Genomic DNA, 22,207 nt, shown 5'->3' on the forward strand with positions numbered 1-22,207 from the left:
GAGTACTTCAAAGACATACTGATAGGCATTTAGATTATAATCCCCAATGGTGACAGTGATGATGTCTGTTAACTACTTCAGAATATGATGGAGCTATATGAGTAAAATGAATAATAATTAAGAGAGGATTGTCAATACTTTTGTCCATGTAGTGCACATTATATTAATATAGTAACATAGCCACGCTATTATGCTAATATAGTAACATAGCCATGTTATTATGCTAATATAGTAACATAGCCGAGCTAAAATGCTAATATAGCAACATACAGCTGTGTTCAGAAGTTTACATACTCCCTCAGAATTTTTGCTTTCTTGGCCTTTTTTCATCAAATATGAATGATATCACCAAAACTTTTTCTCCACTCATGGTTAGTGGTTGGGTGAAGCCAGTTAGTGTCAAACTACTGTGTTTTCTTTTTTTAAAATCATAATGACAACCCAAAACATCCAAATAACCATGATCAAAAGTTCTCATACCCCATTTCTTAATACCGTGTATTGCCCCCTCTAACATCAATGACAGCTTGAAGTCTTTTATGGTAGTTGTGGATGAGGGTCTTTATTTTCTCAGATGGTAAAGCTTCCCACTCTTCTTGGCAAAAAGCCTCCAGTTCTTGTAAATTCCTGGGCTGTCTAGCATGAACTGCACGCTTGAGATCTCCCCAGAGTGGCTCAATGATACTGAGGTCAGGAGACTGAGATGGCTACTCCAGAACCTTCACTTTGTTCTGCTGTAGCCAATGACAGGTCGACTTGACCTTGTGTTTTGGATCGTTGTCATTTTGAAACGTCCAAGTACGTTCCATGCGCAGTTTTCGGCTGATGATTGCAAATTTACCTCCAGTATTTGCTGATAACATGCAGCATTCATCTTTCCTTCAACTTTGACCAAGTTTCCTGTGCCTTTGTAGCTCGCAAATCCCCAAAACATCAGCAATCCACCTCCATGCTTTACGGTAAGAATAGTGTTTCTTTCATAAGAAGACAAGAAAAAAGATCATGCCCATAATCAAGGAGCACCTCTATTATATAAAAGATAATGACACTTTATTGAACAGCAATTTGTGCAAACAGCAAAAACACAGTGTTAAAAACATTTAAAATACATAGAGGACCTATAACGAATCATGCCTTATTATAAAAGCCATGATTACCCACACCTGAAAGTCTCCCAAAAGCAAGCCACCATGGGTGGTATGGCACAGAAAAATATGAATGTTTTTCAATATTACACTATTTATTGGTAACCACAGAAAACCTATATAGCTAATATATTGTATCCATACCAGTAACAATTGGTTTGCTGAAGAGCTATAGGTACATAAAAACATTGTCATAATATATCCAGGAAAATACCACAAGAATATGCGGAAAATAAATCACTGATCTGAGAAATACAGATTCCCCACACATAAGCTAAGAATGGAAAACTGGTGATATCCAGGTTTTAATTAGCAATGACAGTGTACTATGGTAATAAGGTGCATATAAATAGTACCATATGGGCCCAAGAAGACACATACCAAGCCATGAAGAAGACAAGTATAAATAAACCCATTAGAACTAAGTAAATGCACAGAGGCCAAAAGTGAAAACCAACTGGCAATGCAATATGTCGGCCAAAAAATAGAAATAATGGCAATTGTAATAGGAGTAGCAAACCTATTCACAGGCTGGAGTGTGCTCACACATCAAAGTAAATGTAGAACCTAAGATATGTGCCAGGGCCCTGGCAGAAGGGAGAGAAAGAGGTGGGTAATAGGTTCCCACGCGTATCGCCACAAAATGTGGCTTCCTCAGGGAAAGAATAGCATGTTCTGCTTAGCGTTTGCAAACCTTATATATCCACATGATTACAGTATATTGTTCACCTGTGCAATCTGAAGACCACGAGACGCCGCATGGAAGGTATGGACGTGGCCATCTTGTGAGTGTCCATGGACAGGCACTGTCGATAAAGTTAAGTCCATTGAAAAAAAGTAGTTCAAGCGCATGCGCAGAGTATTGGAGACACAGACACAATCAGGTGCGCAGGTGCTAAGCATACAGCAGAAAAAAAAGTACTTGTCTTGTAAATGTCCGTAACTATTAATGAAGTTGAGTCAATAGAAAAGATTGTATACTGCGCATGCGCAAAGCATCAAGCACACAATGAGAGCTTTCCACAACAAAGTACAATCTCAGTGAACTAGGTAAACTGCGCAAGCGCCGGGTAAACACGGCGATGCAAGCATCCTGAGAAACATCTCCCCATTACGTGACCAATATCCATCAATGTATATGCATGTATATACAGTGGGGCAAAAAAGTATTTAGTCAGTCAGCAATAGTGCAAGTTCCACCACTTAAAAAGATGAGAGGCGTCTGTAATTTACATCATAGGTAGACCTCAACTATGGGAGACAAACTGAGAAAAAAAAATCCAGAAAATCACATTGTTTTTTTTTCATTTTATTTGCATATTATGATGGAAAATAAGTATTTGGTCAGAAACAAGCAAACAAGATTTCTGGCTCTCACAGACCTGTAACTTCTTCTTTAAGAGTCTCCTCTTTCCTCCACTCATTACCTGTAGTAATGGCACCTGTTTAAACTTGTTATCAGTATAAAAAGACACCTGTGCACACCCTCAAACAGTCTGACTCCAAACTCCACTATGAAGACCAAAGAGCTGTCAAAGGACACCAGAAACAAAATTGTAGCCCTGCACCAGGCTGGGAAGACTGAATCTGCAATAGCCAACCAGCTTGGAGTGAAGAAATCAACTGTGGGAGCAATAATTAGAAAATGGAAGACATACAAGACCACTGATAATCTCCCTCGATCTGGTGCTCCACGCAAAATCCCACCCCGTGGGGTCAGAATGATCACAAGAACGGTGAGCAAAAATCCCAGAACCACGCGGGGGGACCTAGTGAATGAACTGCAGAGAGCTGGGACCAATGTAACAAGGCCTACCATAAGTAACACACTACGCCACCATGGACTCAGATCCTGCAGTGCCAGATGTGTCCCACTGCTTAAGCCTGTACATGTCCGGGCCCGTCTGAAGTTTGCTAGAGAGCATTTGGATGATCCAGAGGAGTTTTGGGAGAATGTCCTATGGTCTGATGAAACCAAACTGGAACTGTTTGGTAGAAACACAACTTGTCGTGTTTGGAGGAAAAAGAATACTGAGTTGCATCCATCAAACACCATACCTACTGTAAAGCATGGTGGTGGAAACATCATGCTTTGGGGCTGTTTCTCTGCAAAGGGGCCAGGACGACTGATCCGGGTACATGAAAGAATGAATGGAGCCATGTATCGTGAGATTTTGAGTGCAAACCTCCTTCCATCAGCAAGGGCATGGAATATGAAACGTGGCTGGGTCTTTCAACATGACAATGATCCAAAGCACACCGCCAGGGCAACAAAGGAGTGGCTTCGTAAGAAGCATTTCAAGGTCCTGGAGTGGCCTAGCCAGTCTCCAGATCTCAACCCTATAGAAAACCTTTGGAGGGAGTTGAAAGTCCGTGTTTCCAAGCGAAAAGCCAAAAACATCACTGCTCTAAAGGAGATCTGCATGGAGGAATGGGCCAACATACCAACAACAGTGTGTGGCAACCTTGTGAAGACTTACAGAAAACGTTTGACCTCTGTCATTGCCAACAAAGGATATATCACAAAGTATTGAGATGAAATTTTGTTTCTGACCAAATACTTATTTTCCACCATAATATGCAAATAAAATGAAAAAAAAACAGACAATGTGATTTTCTGGATTTTTATTTCTCAGTTTGTCTCCCATAGTTGAGGTCTACCTATGATGTAAATTACAGACGCCTCTCATCTTTTTAAGTGGTGGAACTTGCACTATTGCTGACTGACTAAATACTTTTTTGCCCCACTGTATATATATAATAATACATAATAATAAACTGCACCATGTACAAAAGAGTCGATGCGATTATCTTTGAAGTGTCCATTCATGGAAGATGTAAATAAGTGGCATTCGGTCAACTGAATGAAAGTTGTACTGCGCTTGCGCAGAACGTCAGGAACATAATAGACATTTCTTTGCAGGCTGGTGAATGCCCAAACAACTGCGCAAACGCTATACATAGCACAATGGCAAAGGCACTCATAAAGTGCACAATACCCATCTATGTTGCACGCCTATAAGCAGTGATGTAGACGCATTAGAAAATATTCTTTAAATACATCAGAGTTGAAGCTAGCCTATTTCTGCCATCCTCCTCGGTGACCTGTTCATAACAGAATCACCAGCCATACTGTAGACTCTATGTACTCTAAAGAAGGAAAGAATTGTTAAAAAAAAATGTCAGAATTTTTTTATATATTTTTTCCTCTTTTTCTCTGGGGCTGTAGGAGAATTTTTTCTCTAATGGAGACTAAGCAATTGTCCAATCATGTTGAGCAGCTCGCTGCTGAAGTGCGGGGAATTTCTGCCTATCATGCTCAATCATCTGCTGTAAAACCAAAGATCCCTACTCCTGATGTGTTTTCTGAGGATCGGTCTAAATTTTTGAATTTTAAGAATAATTGTAAACTATTTTTTGCTTTGAAACCTAACTCATCGGGGAGCTCTGTGCAGCAGGATAAAATTGTCATCTCCCTGCTGCACGGCGATCCCCAGGATTGGGCTTTTTCTTTAACACCTGGAGATCCTATTCTGGCTAATGTGGATGCGTTTTTTCAAGCCCTAAAGCACACAGAGGAGGAAAGCAAGACCAAGCTAAGCCACAGAAAACCAGACAGGTTGGTAACTAAGCAGATTGCAGACCCCTGATCCTATCCACACAACTAGCAGTAGTTGATTCTAGACGCCTCGACATAGCCGGAGAACTAAATAAGCCTAAAGCAAGAAAGGGGAAATCTAAACTGCCCCAGAGCAGACCCCAAAGGAATAGATAACCCCCAAACATATATTGTCGGTGAGACAAGATGAAACACAAACGCAGGTAGAAAAATAAGCTGAGCAAACGATGGGGCCCACGCTAACTAGAAAGGACAGGAAAGGAAAGACACTGTCTGCAATCACGCAAAAAACCCTGCAAAAATGTCCAACACGTCTGACAGAAAAATACTGAAGTCACTCGACTTCACCCACTATATCAGCACTCTGGCATATTCTGAAAACAGAGCAAAAAGAGGCCAATCTAATAAGGGACAAAAACAAACTAAACCAAATCAAATGTGAACAATAGCAAAAGAACACTTAGCTTGAGGAGGCAGGAACTGAGCTGGAAACTAAGACCTCAGGAGGCAGGAAAAAATCACCAGCAGGGATAGAGGGAGTTGGCTGTCTTAAATCCAATCAGAAACTCCAGATGTCCAATCGTCCTCCTCATTATCAGGTGGCAGACCTCTGTTAATTAGATCAGCTCCATTACCTACTGTAACCACCAGAGGGAGCCCGGAAAGAGAACTTGCGACCCTCTGTCAATATAACCAGCTCCAATACCTTCACTAGTAACCAGAGGTAGGCCAGAAAGTGAATTCACAACACCTAGGGTTGTTGTATGATGAACCTAATGCTATTGATCAAGCTGAGTAAACCTTATTGGCATTGAACCAGGGTCAGGATTCTGCAGAGTTATATTGTCAAAAACTCTGAAAGTGGGCGGTCCTTACTAAATGGAATGATGATGCCCTAGCATCATTGGCCATTCAAATTGATCGGCGTTTACATGAACGTAAAACTACATGAGAGGCATTGCAGCCTTTCGAACAAACGTCTGAACCTATGCAATGTGATAGGGCATTGTCTAGGGCGCAACGTCAGGAGTTTAGAAGGCATAATAAGCTGTGTTTTATCTGTGGGGACGCCTCTCATACTATTTCTGTCTGCCCTAAACGAGAAAAGCGTTTTGCTCACGCATTTACGGTGGGCAGTGTACAGCCTAAGTTCCTTTTGGCGGTTACCTTGATCTGCTCCTTGTCTACATTTTCCGCTAAGGCTTTTTTGATTCAGGAGCAGCTTTGAATCTAATGGATTTTGACTTTGCCAAACATTGTAGGCTTTCCCATGGTACCCCTGCGGACTCCTATCCCTTTTTGGGGTATTGATGCTACTCCTTTGGCGGAGAATAAACCCCAGTTTTGGACCCAGGTGATAATGCAGGTCGCCCCGGACCACCAAGAGAATTGTAAATTTTTGGTGTTCCACAATTTGCATGATATTATTGTACTGGGTTTTCCTTGGTTGCAGACCCATAATCCTGTTTTGGATTGGAAATCTGTGTTTGTGGTGAGTTGGGGTTGTCAATGTGTTCTTAGTGACACTCCTGTTTTCTCCACCTCTCCCCAGTCTCATGATATTCCTGACTATTTGGCTGATTTTTCTGATGTATTTAGTGAGAGTAAGTCCGCATCTTTGCCTCCTCATAGGAGTTATGACTGTGCAATTGAGTTAATGCCTGGTTGTAAACTTCCCAAGGGTCAGCTTTTCAACTTATCGGTACCGGAACATGATGCTATGCGATCTTATATCAAGGAGTTGTTGGAGAAGGGTCATATCAGACCATCCTCTTCACCTTTAGGTGCTGGGTTTTTTTTTGTGGCCAAGAAAGATGGCTCATTAAGGCCATGTATTGACTATCGTTCCCTTAACAAAATCACTGTTAAATATCAGTACCAGTTACCCCTGATTTCAGATTTATTTTCCAGAATTAAAAGTTTGGTTTACCAAACTTGACCTCAGGGGGGCGTATAATCTTATTCGTATCAGGCACGGGGATGAATGGAAGATGGCGTTTAATACCCCGGAGGGACATTTTGAGTACCTGGTGATGCCTTTTGGGCTCACTAATGCCCCTTCCGTCTTCCAATCTTTTATGAACGATATTTTCCGGGACTTTGTGGATAAGTTTTTGATCATTTATCTGGATGATATTTTGATATTTTCCAGTGATTAGGATTCTCATGTGGAACATGTCCGGACTGTGTTCCAGATTTTGAGGGAATATACTCTGTATGTTAAGGGATCGAAATGTCTCTTTGGTGTACAGAGGATTTCGTTTTTGGGATTCATTTTGTCAAATGGACCCGGCCAAAGTACAGGGCATTTATGATTGGGTTCAGCCCATTTCTCTGAAGGCTCTCCAGAAGTTTTTGGGTTTTGCTAATTTCTACCGTAAATTTATAAGTAATTTTTCTGGTATTGTTAAACCACTGACGGATTTGTCCAAAAATGGTGCTGATGTGGTGAATTGGTCTCCAGAGGCAGTCTCGGCATTTCAGGAGCTTAAGCGGAGATTCACTTCTGCTCCGGTTCTACGGCAACCTGATGTTTCACTCCTATTTCAGGAGGAGATAGATGCTTCTGAGATTGGTGCAGGAGCCGTTTTGTCCCAAAGAGATCCGGTAACCTCTAAGATGAATCCCTGTGCCTTCTTTTCTCGAAAATATTCCCCATCTGAATGGAACTATGACATGGGGAATCGGGAATTGTTGGCCATGAAGTGGAGTTTTGAAGAGTGGAGACATTGTTTGGAGGGAGCTAGACATCAAGTTGTGGTCCTCACCGACCACAAGAATTTGATTTATCTTGAATCAGCCAAGCGCTTGAATCCTAGACAAGCTAGGTGGGCCTTGTTTTTCACGTGTTTTAATTTTGTGGTCTCCTTTCTTCCGGGCACTAAGAATGTTAAGGCGGACGCCCTTTCTAGGAGTTTCTTTGCGGATTCTCTTGATGTGACCGAGCCTACTACCATTCTAAATGAGGGTGTAGTTCTTTCCATCATCTCACCCGATTTGAGACGTGCCCTGGAGGAATTTCAGGAGGACAAACCTGAACGATGCTCTATGGGAAAATTGTATGTCCCTGACCAGTGGAGGAGAAGAGTAATGTCTGAAATTCAGTGCTCCGCGTTAGCTGGTCATCCAGGTATTTTTGGTATCAGAGATTTGGTGAGTCGGTCTTTTTGGTGGCCTGCCTTATCTCGTGATGTCAGGAATTTTGTGCAGTCCTGTGGGACTTGTTCTCGGTCCAAGCCCTGTTCTCATTCTAGTGGTTTGTTGAGGCCCCTGCCGGTGCCCAGGAGGCCATGGACCCATAGCTCAATGGATTTTATTTCTGATTTCCCTGTCTCTCAGAGAATGACTTATCTGGGTGATCTGTGATAGATTTTCTAAGATGGTCCATCTTGTACCACTCCATAAGTTGCCATCTTCTTCTGAGTTGGTGCCCTTGTTTTTACAACAGGTGGTTCGTTTGCACGAGATTCCTGAGAACATTGTGTCGGACAGAGGAGTCCAGTTTGTTTCCAGATTTTGGAGAGCTTTTTGTTCCAAACTGGGAATTCAGTTATCTTTCTCCTCTATATTTCATCCTCAGACCAATGGGCAGACTGAGAGAACAAACCAGACTTTGGAATCCTATTTGAGATGTTTCATATCTGCTGATCAAGATGACTGGGTCTCATTTTTGCTCTTGGCCGAATTTGCGCTAAACAATAGGGCTAGTTCTGCCACTTTGATGTCTCCTTTTTTTCTGTAATTTTGGGTTTCATCCTCGATTTTCTTCGGGGCAGGTAGAAGCTTTGGCCTGCCTAAGTGTGGATTCTGTGGTAGAGAGAATGCAGCAGATTTGGGACCAAGTAGTGGATAAGTTGTCCCACTCTCAGGAAAAGGCCCAATGGTTTTCCAACCAGCATAGGACCATTGGTCCCCGGTTTAAAGTGGGTGATATGGTTTGGTTGTCTTCAAAAAATATTCCTATGAAGGATGCGTCTCCAAAATTCAAGCCAAGGATCATTGGACCTTATAAGATTTTGGATATCCTTAACCTCGTTTCTTTCTGTTTGGCTCTTCCAGTTACGCTTAAGATTCATAACGTTTTTCATAAATCTTAGTTGAAAAGGTTTGTGGAGCCAGTAGTTCCCATGGCGGCACCCCCCTGACCCAGTATTGGTTAAGGGTAATTTGGAGTATGAGGTATAGAAGATATTGGATTCTCGTCTGGCTAGACGGAGTCTCCAGTACTTGATCAAGTGGAAAGGTTATGGCCAGGAGGATAATTCTTGGGACTCTCCTTCTGACATGCCGAGATATTGGTTTGTGCTTTTCACCGGGCCCATCCTGATCGGCCTAGTGACGTGGATGAGGGTTTGGTGACCCCTCCTCAAGGGGGGGTACTGTTGTGAATTCTCTTACTTCTGAGTCGGGGCTCCCTCTGGTGGTTACTGTGGGTAGTGGAGCTGGCTGGATTGACAAAGGTCTGCTACCTGATGATGATTGGAAATCTGGGGTTACTGATTGGGAGTATTTAAGTGAGCAGGCTTCCCTCAATTGTTGCTGGTGATTAGTTCTTCCTGTGCAACTTTAGGTCTGCTGGCTCCTGCCTGATCCTGCATTTTTCAGCTAAGTTGTTCATTTGCTAATCATTTGCTTCTGATCTGGTTTTGCCTCTTTCTGCTTTGCTGTGCGGGTTCAGCATGCTCCCTGCTGGGGCTGTGCTGGACCCCGCTCCATATGTTACAGCTTGTGTCAGATTTGTTCAGTCCCCTGCTATACTAGTCTCTTTTGCTTTGCTGCCAGTTTACACCAGAATGCTGATATAGTTGGGGAGAGGTCGTGAGACCTCAGTGTTTTTTGTACATCAGACGTGTTGGATTTTTTAGGGTTTTTGCGTGATTGCAGACAGTGTCTTTCCTTTCCTGTCCTATCTAGACAGTTTGGGCCCCATCACTTGCTCAGTCTATTTTCTGCCTGTGTTTGTCCCTCATCTGGTCTCACCGACAATATATGCTTGGGGGCTATTTCTTAGGTGTTCTACTCCGGGCCAGTTTAGATTTCACCTTTCTTGCTTTAGCCCTAGTTAGTTTTCCGGCTGTGTCGAGGCGTCTAGGGCATCGTAGGTACGCTCCACGGCTACTGTTAGTTGTGTCATTAGGATTAGGGGTCTGCAATTCGCTAAGTGAACAACCTTTCTGGTTTCCTGGTGGCCTAGCCTATTCCAGCCATCCTCCTCGGTGACCTGTTCAAAACACACACCGCTAGTTATCAGAGAGTTCAGTATTTCAGCTGATGGTCTTTGTGGGTTTATCCCGAACAACTTTCCTGGCAGTTTTGGACAAAGTTTTTGTTAGTCTACATGACAGTGGTTTTGTTTTTACAGAGCCCCTTATATTTCATTTGTTAATCACACTTTGAACGCTGCTGAGTGGCATTATCAATTCCTGGGATATCTTTTTGTATCCCTTTCCTGTTTTATACAGTTCAACTACCTTTTCCTATAGATTCGTTGACAATTCTTTTGCTTTCCCCATTACTCACAATCCAGAAACATCAGTGGCTGGATGAAAGATGCAAGAGTCTGTCTGGATCTCAGAAACTCACTCAGCTTTTATGTACGCACAGTGATTACAAGCAAACAGGTCACAGGTGAGGATGTTACCTTTAGTAGCCATTCAAACCCATTTGTGTTAACTTCTGTGCACGTTATCAAGCCAAAATCACCAGGGTATGTACATTTTTGATCAGGGTAATTTGGATGTTTTGGGTTGTCATTATGATTTAAAAAGAGAAAACGTAGTAGTTTGACAATAAATGGCTTCTCCCAACCACTAACCATGAGTGGAGAAAAAGTTTTGGTGTTATCATTCATATTCTCTAAAAAAAAGGCCAAGAAAGCAAAAATTCTGCTGGGGTATGTAAACTTTTGAGCACAACTGTAGCTGCACTATTATGATAATACAGTAACATAGCTGCGCTGTTATGCTAATATAGTAACATAGCTGTGCTGTTATGCTAATATAGTAACATAGCTGCGTCATTATGCTAATATAGTAACATACAGTAGCTACACTATTATGCTAATATAGCAACATAGCTGTGCTATGCTTTGTTTTGATCCGTTTATAATGATTCAGTAAATTAATTCTGTCACAGAAGCCATGATATCTATTGAGAAAGTACCATGCGTCTCGCTGCCAATCGCTCCACTGTATCCAGATGGTCTGGCCAGTTGTACACACCTCAGAGCTTGAGACTTGTCCTGGAGAAATACACTGCCAACATAACCTATTCTCTTAAGCCTGAATAAGATGGTTGAAAATAGTTATTAAATCTCCCTCTGTGAATTAATGGACACTAAGCTTTAAAACCTGTCCAAAGCACTTAGGAGAAAAATAATGCTGTTAAATGAAAACCGTCATATGCCCCTGTACTCCAAATGGAGCACGTAACGCCGCAGCTTTACATTCCAACAAATGATTCATTGAAAGAACCGTAAAGAAATATTACCGTGGATGTTAATTTTTTATGCCTTTATATTTATTTGCTTTATTGTCCTTATAGCCACCAGATGTTGCCTCAGGAAGTTGCTATGAGAAGTGAAGATCTGGCTGTAGAATAATTAAATGGGAAATGTTGGCAGGCTTCCTGCTATTTCCTCCAGTACGCAGCGTTTATGAATGAGAGCGTACAGTACCACGGTGCTTCCAGTGCACCGGCTCATCTTTTATCATGTAACGATTTTCCATCGAAGCTACAGCAAAGCCAAAGGCTTATTACACCCTCTGCATAAACTTAAAAAGACATTATTAATAAAGTGTTCATGTTGCTTTCATAAACAGTTCAACAGGATTGCCTGCTGACACGCGTTTATTACACTTAATAATGTTTGCATAATTCTTGTGTGAGCTCATTAGGGCTGTCACATCTCACACCATTACACAGCTTTGTTTATCTCCGTAGATTTGGACTCACCTAATAATGCAATCGGGACAGAATTCAGAATTTTCATAGCAAGCAGTCTTGTCCTCACAGTGACAGGACGAGAAAACACAAGGTGATTATTATTTTATCAATGCGGCTAATTTACAGTTGTTGAAATCCTGCTGCTAGGACAACTCAATAAAAACCGACTTTAAAAAATGTCTTATTTTTATATAGAAATTAGATCACACTCTTAAGAAAGACGTCGCTGAACTATCGTGGAACCGTCTATTCACGTGACCATTTCTGGCTCAGTGGGATGCATAAGATGTTTCTATAGAGGAAGGGCATTGAGTGGTTTTCCGATCAACATTGGAATAGCTTGTCTCAAGAAAAATGATAGTACACGTGAAAAAAAAAAAATTTCCTCCATGGTGGATATCAAAGAGTTGTCTGACAAAGATAATTGTTGAAATCAATGATATTGAACTATATCTAATGGCAGCCTCCGAGGCTATGAAGCAGAGATGGACATGTGAGATTTTTGCATTCCTTTTTTATTTAAGTCTTCAAAAAGGACCTTTGAGCATGTTAAACTAGCCAGATCATGAAATAGTGGCTGCAGAGCTTAGGAAAATGTAGTTTTAATTTTTTAACTTCTCCCCTCCATTGCACATACTGTATATTAACTCGTAAAGTTTAAGTTGTGATTTATGTTACGTTCAACTGGGCGTTGCCAGAGATTTGTCTCTGGGATGTCTACTTCTTCCTCTGCCTGAGGTTGACCATTCATAAGCAGGCAGTGTCATGCAGTGGAGAGAAGAACATGTCTTCCTCTCCCCACTGATCTCTGCAGTTTCCGTATATTACAAACCCTTCCAGATCTCATTTCAAGGCAGTCAGTATAGCGGGAGGGTGAGTAATGATACTTAACTCAGCTCTGCTGTATCTCTTCACAGTAGCTACAGAGATCAAGAGGAGGGTGTGTTCTTGTTCCCCTGTGTGTTGCTGCCTGCTCGTGATTGGTCAACCTCATGTAGGTGAAGAAGTACATACCCCCGGAAACAAATCTCTGGTAACACCCAGATGAATGCAACATATATTATAACCTAAACTTTAAAAGATAACATCTCCAAACCAGAGAGGAGAAATTAAATAATAAAAACTAAATTTTACTCAACTTTGCAGTCACTATTCCATGATGTGGCCAATTTAACATGCTCAAACTGGTGAATGGTCCTCTTCAACTGAATCGTAACTTTGTACTTATTTTGCTTTAGTCATCCATAGATTAATTGTTCCCATAGAAAGACTACAAATGTTCTGAACTACAATAACCAGAGAGATTAGCAAAATTAGGATTATTTAGTCTAGAAAAAAAGACGACTGAGGGGCGATCTAATAACCATGTATAAGTATATAAGGGGACAATATAAATATCTCTCCGAGGATCTGTTTATACCAAGGAAGGTGACGGTCACCAGGGGGCATTCTCTGCGTCTGGAGGAGAAAAGGTTTTTCCACCAACATAGAAGAGGATTCTTTACTGTTAGGGCAGTGAGAATCTGGAATTCCCTGCCTGAGGAGGTGGTGATGGCGAACTCAGTCGAAGGGTTCAAGAGAGGCCTGGATGTCTTCCTGGAGCGTAACAATATTGTATCTTACAGTTATTGTTAGGTTCTTTAGAAGGATGTAGATATGGGGATTTATTCTGACAGAATTTTATAGGCTGAACTGGATGGACTAATGTCTTTTTTCGGCCTTACTATGTTACTATGACCTCATGGAGGCACACTATGGTTAAATAAAAATTCGAAAATAAATTACAAATAAAATAGAAAATACCCTGCCCATGCCTATACAATCTATTGTCAAAGCCACCTAGTCATACTAGAGCTTACAAATTATATATTAAAATGACAGAAAAAAAAAGAAGTCCATTCTAATAATTAATTTTAGTTCAAATTGTCATACTGAAATAATAAATAACTATGCCATTTTTAATTAAAAATTAAAAAAAGAAAAAAAGGTATTACAAAAAAATAAGAAGCACAGTTATCAAAGTAAATGGAACAAAATTCTGAATTAATTTGCAACAAAAACTGTATTTCATGACTTGCGCTACAGTTATTATATTTTTAGACACTTTGTATGACTTGTCAGGCAATGGGGCATATGGTATAAGGGTGTGATCTAATGTGCGATACCAATGTGTCCCAAAAACATGATGCAAAAATTATTCTGCTCAGCTAGTCCTGTTAAACCACCATATGCATCACATGGCTAAGAAACATCTGGTCATTTAGGAACAAAATACTGTAGTTGTTAAAGGGGTTCATACTTAAAGAGTTTATCAAGGACTACTTATTTAACTATGAGCCTAAAAACTAACAGGCAGGCAGTTGCAGCGGGGAACAGCTTGTCAAATGGAATGACATTGGCAGTCATGTTCCGTCAACAGAGCAGAACGGAAGAGATGATTCCAGTGGCAGCCGCTGAATCACCAATAGGAGTGATCTGTGACTGCGATGTACCGACGAAGGTCGTCAACAGGCAGCTAAGTAGCAACTACCTGCCTGTTAGTACTAAAGCCCATAGAAAAAAATAAATAATCCCGGATAACCCCTTTGAAAGGGTTAAACTATCGAAGATCAATCTTTTGGATCAACTGTTTTCAGCTCATTCACTGGCTGGATGTAAACAGTGAATGGAGACAGAACAGCACAGCTTCATTCACTGGGTAGTGGACTTGACGAGAAGCGCAGATCAACTCCTGGTCAATTGGCCAGACAACTCAATTAATCCTTACCACAAATTCTTCCTATAATGAGATCTTGTTTTAATCACCATTGATATAACTACAGTAGTTATTACATGCAGTGCCTATAAATGTGAATTTTTGGAATACAGCTAAACCATCACTGAACTGTATAGCCAGTACTGTACCTTTTATCGCAAATACCAGTAGTTTTCCAATCATAGAAATAATTGTACATCAAATAAAATGAGATATTTTCTGTGTAGTTGCTTTACTGTCAGAACTTATCGGATTAGTATGCTTGGAATGGTTATCATAGGAGTAAAATAAGAAATCAATGCTCCTATAAATTCATGGAGGCCGACATCATATTTCTAATACATACAGGATGGTTTGTCCAATATTGTTGATGTCAGCAGAAAATATTTATCAGATATAGTAGCGTTCCTACAAGCTCATTTCATTTTTGACGATGCACAAGTAATATTACTCACTGAAATCAGGACAGGAATCCTGCTATAACCAATTTTTACGGTATTTATTGCCATGTATTAAAATGTACAAACTTTACAACTCCGACACTTCATAATCAATAGAACATAACATAGTTAATTATAGCATAGTGGCCCCAGTTTTTTCTGGTGCATGTGCAGAACAATCAGCACTTGATGTATAGTAATTAACAATCCGATCTTCATTGTGTGCGCACAGTCGGTTCTATACAATTGGAAGATGCCTCGGCATTCATTCTTTAACAAACATAAGTCCCCTATAGTTTCTTTACACTCTTCACTATGTGCTAGCAGGAGGTTCCTGATTGTTTTCATTTCAGTCGGATAACAAATATGGTAACATTACTTTCATTCTGATAATAAAATATCTCCAGAATTCATGTTATATTAGAGAGGAGCAAAGCCTTTCACTTTCACCATGAATTTGGTGATCTTTCAAAGGATATGAATCAATTCAATGTAGATTGAATATGATTCATAGCATAAAGAAATCATCCTCTGGGGCTTATCTTGGAAGCACCGGGAATCTTGTTAAAGTTGAGGGTCGCATGGATTCAACTCAGTATCAGCAGATTCTTGACAATAATGTGCAAGAATCAGTGACAAAGTTGAAGTTACGCAGGGGATGGATATTTCAGCAAGACAATGATCCAAAACACCGCTCCAAATCTACTCAGGCATTCATGCAGAGGAACAATTACAATGTTCTGGAATGGCCATCCCAGTCCCCAGACCTGAATATCATTGAACATCTGTGGGATGATTTGAAGCGGGCTGTCCATGCTCGGCGACCATCAAACTTAACTGAACTGGAATTGTTTTGTAAACAGGAATGGTCACAAATACCTTCATCCAGGATCCAGGAACTCATTAATAGCTACAGGAAGCGACTAGAGGCTGTTATTTTTGCAAAAGGAGGATCTACGAAATATTAATGTCACTTTTATGTTGAGGTGCCCATACTTTTGCACCGGTCAAATTTTGTTAAAATGCAGATTGCACATTTTCTGTTAGTACAATAAACCTCATTTGAATCCAGAAATATAACTGAGTCCATCAGTTATTAGATATATGAAACTGAAATAGCTGTTGCAAAAACCACAATTGTTATAAAGAAAAAAAGTTAACAATAATAGGGGTGCCCAAACTTTAACATAAGACTGTATACAGTGTTCTCGATCCTGGTACACGTCCCTTATCCTGGGACCCATCCTGGTATATATGTCCACTTTCTGCCGCTGTTCTTTAATGTATAGATAAAAATAAACTATTATACTCACCAGGGACATACAAAGAAGTCATGGGGACTAAATGATCATGTTTGTGGAAAAAATACGATTTTTTTATTTTCACGCTCGGGCATTATAAACTTGTGTGAAGCTCTTGGGGGTTCAAAGTGCTCACCACACATCTAAATAAGTTCCTTAGGGGGTCTAGTTTCCAAAATGGGATCATTTGTGGGGGGTTTCCACTGTTTAGGTACATTAGGGGCTCTCCAAAGGCAACATGACACCCGCAGACCATTCCATCCAAGTCTGCATTCCAAAAGTCCCTTCCGAGCCCCGACATGTGCCCATACAGTTGTTTTCTCCCACATATGGAGTATCAGCATACTCAGGACAAATTGGACAACTTTTAGAGTCCTGTTACCCTTGGAAAAGTAAGAATTGAGGGTGAAAAGATCATTTTTGTGGAAAAAATATGATTTTTTAATTGTATGGCTGTACGTTATAAACTTCTGTGAAGCCCTTGGGGTTCAAAGTTCTCACCACACATCTAGATAAGTTCCTTGGGGGGTCTAGTTTCCAAAATGGTGTCATTTGTGGGGGGTTTCCAAACGTGACATAGTGTCCGATCTCACTTTCAGCCAAAAAAGTCAAATGGCGCTGCTACCCTTCCGAGCTCTGCCATGCGCCCAAATAGTCATTTACACCCACATATGGGGTATCAACGTACTCAGGACAAATTGCACAATAACTTTTAGGGTCCTGTTACCCTTTGGAAAATAAAAATTGGGGGTGAAAAGATCATTTTTGTGGAAAAAATATGATTTTTTAATTGTACCGCTGTACGTTATAAACTTCTGTGAAGCCCTTGTGGGTTCAAAGTTCTCACCACATATCTAGATAAGTTCCTTGGGGGGTCTAGTTTACAAAATGGGGTCATTTGTGGGGGGTTTCCACTGTTTAGGTACATCAGGGGCTCTCCAAACGTGACATGGCATCCGATCTGAATTCCAGCCAATTTTGCATTGAAAAAGTCAAACGGCGCTTCTTCCCTTCTGAGCGCTGTCATGCGCCGAAACAGTGGTTCCCCCCCACATATCAGGTGTCAGCGTACTCAGGACAAACTGCACAATAACTTTTGCAGTCCAATCTCTCCTGTTACCCTTGGTAAAATAAAAAAAAATTGAACCTGAAGTATTTTTTTTGTGAAAAAAGTTAAATATTCATTTTTTTTTAAATATTACAAAAATTGATGTGAAGCACCTGAAGGGTTAATAAACTTCTTGAATGTGGTTTTGAGCACCTTAAGGGGTGCAGTTTTTAGAATGGTGTCACTTTTGGGTATTTTCTATCATATTGACCCCTCAAAGTGGCTTCAAATGCGATGTGGTCCGTAAAAATAAAATGGTGTTGCAAAAATGAGAAATCGCTGGTCAAGTTTTAACCCTTATAACTTCCTAACAAAAAAAAATTTTGGTTCCAAAATTGTGCTGATGTAAAGTAAACATGTGGGAAATTTTACTTATTAAGTTTTTTTGTGTGCCGTATCTCTGTGATTTAAGGGCATAAAAATTCAAAGTTGGAAAATTGCAAAATGTTCAAATTTTTTGCCAAATTTGTTTTTTTCACAAATAAATGCAAGTTATATGAATGAAATTTTACCACTGACATGAAGTACAATATGTCACGAGAAAACAATGTCAGAATCACCAGGATCCATGGAAGCGTTCCAGAGTTATTACCTCAGAAAGGGACAGTGGTCAGAATTGTAAAAATTGGCCCGGGAGTTAACGTGCAAACCACCCTTGGGGGTTGAGGGGTTAAAGATCAGTGGTCATTGGTGGCCCTATTGGAGATTTTGCAAGTTACACCACTGCCTGTAGTATAATGTACTCCCCATAGGCCTCTATATTTTATAATGAACAGCCCATAGTCCTCCATGAAGTATAATACACGCCCATAAGTGTATACATTTCAGAAGTATCCAAAAATGATACTAATAGTATCTGCGGTCACACAGCGCCTCATTCACACTGCTCCGTTTCTGGTTACAAAACTCAGATTTTTTTACCGCTAAAATCTAGGCCCTATAATGCGGCATGGTGGAGGTCACTGACAGGTCACTGTTACCGCAGGACCGACACCTGGTGGCCAATGTACAAGCAGTGTATTTTACGCATGGATTGATGGAGACATGGAGGGGTTAACGAGTCCCACTATTTTACTGGAAACAGCGGTTGGGTGTACAGTGGACTCATACTGGGACCTAAACTGACGGACCGTGTGATGCAGAGTGTGAACATGGCCGGAGACGCCTTCTTCTGCCACACCACTGTGTGGTCACTGCTATCACCCGGACTCCGGTCTGAGGCCACACTGTGCACGTCACATCCTCGTGTCCCCCATTACTTCAGGTTATGAGGGGTCTCTTCCTGCTCCTCCATGTCCTGTGAGGGCCATTATGCCCGGACATTACATTACCTGCCTAGTCTCCCCTCTTTCTTTCCGCACAGGACACCAGCTGTAGGAATTCCTCAGCCCTGCCATTAGTCTGGGACCTGATGGTGAAATACTGGGGGCTGCACACGAACAGGTGATGCTCTGAGCCTGGGGAGTAGCAGTGCGGAGCCCCCAGTGCACGAGTAGGACTATGACGCACCCCTACGTCCTAGCCCTGAGAGGTCAGCCGGTGCTAGGTGAGGTGTCGGGGCACGGGCGCTCCTCACCTCTGCACATGCGCCTCCTCGGGTCTTCCCAGTGCGCGGGAGGGGGGAGCTCCTGCAGTCCGCGGTCTGTGATGCTGCTGTCACTGCTGCACTCTCTGCTCCGCCGCCGCTCTCTGTCACCGCCTGCACCTGCCCGAGGAAAGCGCTGACCAAGGTAATAAGCGCCGTCCTGTGCGCCCGCCCGGGCCGGACCGTGTGTGTGCGGCTCGCCGAGGGTGAGGGAAGTTACTGAGGGACGTGTGTGGCGCCGAGTCCCAGCACCGGGCTAGTAGGACACGTGTGGCGGGAATAGCCGGGCAAGGCTGCTGTCACCCACGTGTGTGCGGAGAGCAACTTTATGTGGCAGCCATCTGTCATGTGCGGCTGTGCGCTGCGGCTTCTAGACAAGAGTGTGCGGTATTAGTGCGGTATTAGCAAACTCTGCAGATACTAGGACGTGATTCACGGTGGGACCACAGCACATCAGTCACTCCATCCATCATCCATCTATGTGCAAAAAGACACCGGCAGCGCTCCAAGGTCCAAAAAGATTTCGCTGTTTATTGACACACAGTCATGGTGGCGATGCTCCAAGTGCGGAACTTTCTCAAGTCACACGTGGAACGAGACATCGCCACCATGACTGTGTGTCAATAACCAACGAAATCTTTGTGGACAAACATTCAGGTTTGGTTTTGCTTGTGACGTTCTGCTCCCGCTGTCTCCTGTAGCTTACTTGTGCTGGACCTATGTTTGTCATTGTTTTTTTTGGAATTTATCTCCCTCTATCGATCCATCCTTCTATCTATCCATCCATCCATCCTTCTATCCATCCATCCATCCTTCTATCCATCCATCCATCCATCCTTCTATCCATCCATCCATCCTTCTATCCATCCATCCATCCATTCTTCTATCCAACCATCCTTCTATCCATCCATCCATCCTTCTATCCATCCATCCATCCTTCTATCCATCCATCCATCCTTCTATCCATCCATCCATCCATTCTTCTATCCATCCATCCATCCATTCTTCTATCCATCCATCCATTCTTCTATCCATCCATTCTTCTATCCATCCATTCTTCTATCCATCCATTCTTCTATCCATCCATTCTTCTATCCATCCATTCTTCTATCCATCCATTCTTCTATCCATCCATTCTTCTATCCATCCATTCTTCTATCCATCCATTCTTCCATCCATCCATCCATCCATCCTTCTATCCATCCATCCATCCTTCCATCTGCCTCTGTCTGTCTGTCTGTCCATCCACAGTGTATCACTCCTCATATAAGGCTGGAGCAGTGCCTTCTGCTATGTACGTAGTGCCCCATGTGCCTGCCTCCACCTGCCGGTGGCCATGTTGTCAGGATGGGCACGTCAGCACTGGCCCGGCCGCCCTCAGTGACCCTCAGTTTCCGATCCGTTAATTGCATTAGTTGTAGTGATTATACAGCAGGTCATCCTGTTCCCTCCGCAGTCGCCCAGCCGAGCACTGACATTATTTAACCTCCTTGCTCCATAAGCATTACAGCAGTAAAGTAGCAGTGATTCCGGCACCAGGCCCTGCCTGTGATACCACCGTGCCCCCGCCTGAGCCCGCGGTGCTCGGAGACCTGCTTCCTCTGTGCATAGTGTTTCTGCATTTTGATAGTAAACTGCTCTGACAGGGGAAGTGCACGATCCGGAGAAGTGGATGACAGGGGCATTGCCGAAGCATGTGAGCGCTGCAGGAGGCCTGCCCGCATCCACTGAACTTTACTTCTAGAAGGCACCTTGAAATGATTGACTAGCAGCAGGTATTTACTACAGTCTGGGGTATGTTCTTCTGGTTTGGTATTTTTTCTGTACAAATATTGGATGGATGGAGCGGAGGCCGTGCCGGTCACTTGTTACTTTCAGATTATTGATGATATTCACAGGACTGAACAATATGATCAATTTCAACAGATAGCTTGTATCAGTTTTGTGGCATGTGACCCTTTTCTGTATATACCCCTCAGTTCGGTTACAGTATGACTTCTCCTTATAATGTACCAGTTAGTGCGCATTGAATCTATGGAGTCTTATTCTGAAATGACCTAATGCTGTGTAATGTCTGGAGTTACCAGGGTGGGCTCATTACCATAGATGGTTAGGGTGTGTGCACACGTTGCAGATTCTGCTGCGGATCTGCAGCAGATTTGGCCCTGCAGATCTGCAGCAGTTTTGGCTGCGGTGTACAGTACCATTCTATTCAATGGAAAACAAAAAGCGCTGTGCACATGCTGCGGATTTTTCCATGCAGATTTGCTGCGGTTTCAAAACCGCAGCATGTCATTTCTTGTGCAGAATCCGCAGCGGTTTTACACCTCCATTGTAGAGCTGTCAAACCCCAGGGGAAAAGCGAAGGCTAATCCGCAGATAAACCGCTGGTCTTTTGACCTGCGGATTTTGCAAAATCCGTAGCAGAATCCGCAGCGTGTGCACACACCCTTACAAATGCTTGTTATAAAAAATCCTCCACATTTCCAAGAATGATGGGATTTTTAATCTTATGGCTTACTCCTTGTTGCCTAGGTTATTAGCCACCGTTACAGTCTATCAGCAGTGGCCAGTCTCCTAAGCATTGAGTGCAGTGCTTACAAGCTCTTTGAGTCTGTTACTGCTGCCAGCTTGATTTGGTACAACTGTCTGCACTCCTCCAAAGCTGCTTCTGCTTGGACCATCGGAGAGCACACAATTCTGTGTAGGGACGTGATGCTGCTACTGGTCTGACCTCTCAATCATACGCGCGCCCCCGCTCTGGTAAGCTGGAATCTTCTTAGCAGACCTGCAGGCACTGCCTAGACTGCTATTTAGGGTCTGTGGCCAAGTGAAAAACCAGGCCACAAAATTCCTCATTATAAGGTTGTGTTCACACAATGAGTTTTTGACGCTGTGTATTTTTCACAGCACAAAAAAACACAGCGTCTTACAGTTCCAGCAAAGTGGATGAATTTATAGAAATCTGATGGCCATTGTGCTTTTTTTTTTTCACAGTGTAAACTCAGCTGGGGTGCAAGTTTCAAATCCGCAACATCTTAATTTCTCTTGCTGGTACGCTGGATTTTATGTACTGATTTCCCCCTTAGAATTACATTAGATGATGAAAATCCGCATTTTATCCACACATGACTGTATCAATAAAGTTTTATCAAAGCCAAATACAAGGAAGCAGCTTTATTTTTAAAAAAAAAAACATGACATGTCAGAAAGCGACAAAAACTGCAGCATCAAAAATCCAATAAAAGCGTAAAAATGAAAAAAAAAAAACTAATTTACCTAGTAAGTGCAGAAAATCTTCAACATTAA

The 22,207-nt window shown here is 42.1% G+C and overlaps 1 protein-coding gene and 1 long non-coding RNA gene across 8 annotated transcripts in view; one reads left to right on the forward strand and one right to left on the reverse strand.

The window, feature by feature from the left end:
• The window catches only part of LOC141084009 (uncharacterized), a 145,229-nt gene extending 126,203 nt beyond the window's left edge, over positions 1–19,026 (reverse strand). The window contains exon 1 of the long non-coding RNA XR_012230907.1: positions 18,890–19,026. This is a non-coding gene — a long non-coding RNA (uncharacterized lncRNA). The remainder of the gene's footprint in view (positions 1–18,889) is intronic.
• The window catches only part of RARB (retinoic acid receptor beta), a 965,418-nt gene continuing 962,107 nt past the window's right edge, over positions 18,897–22,207 (forward strand). For 2 of the 7 annotated variants that reach the window (XM_073568380.1, XM_073568375.1), the window contains exon 1: positions 18,899–19,043. The gene's annotated coding sequence lies outside the window, so the exon portion shown is untranslated. Of the gene's footprint in view, positions 19,044–22,207 lie in introns of all 7 variants that reach the window. The other 5 variants (XM_073568382.1, XM_073568363.1, XM_073568384.1 and 2 more) reach the window with 5 other exon arrangements.

The sequence above is a fragment of the Dendrobates tinctorius genome, unplaced genomic scaffold (genome assembly GCF_039654945.1).
Source record: "Dendrobates tinctorius isolate UK_male_01 unplaced genomic scaffold, ASM3965494v1 ptg000005l, whole genome shotgun sequence".
Classification (NCBI taxonomy): Eukaryota; Metazoa; Chordata; class Amphibia; order Anura; family Dendrobatidae; genus Dendrobates; species Dendrobates tinctorius.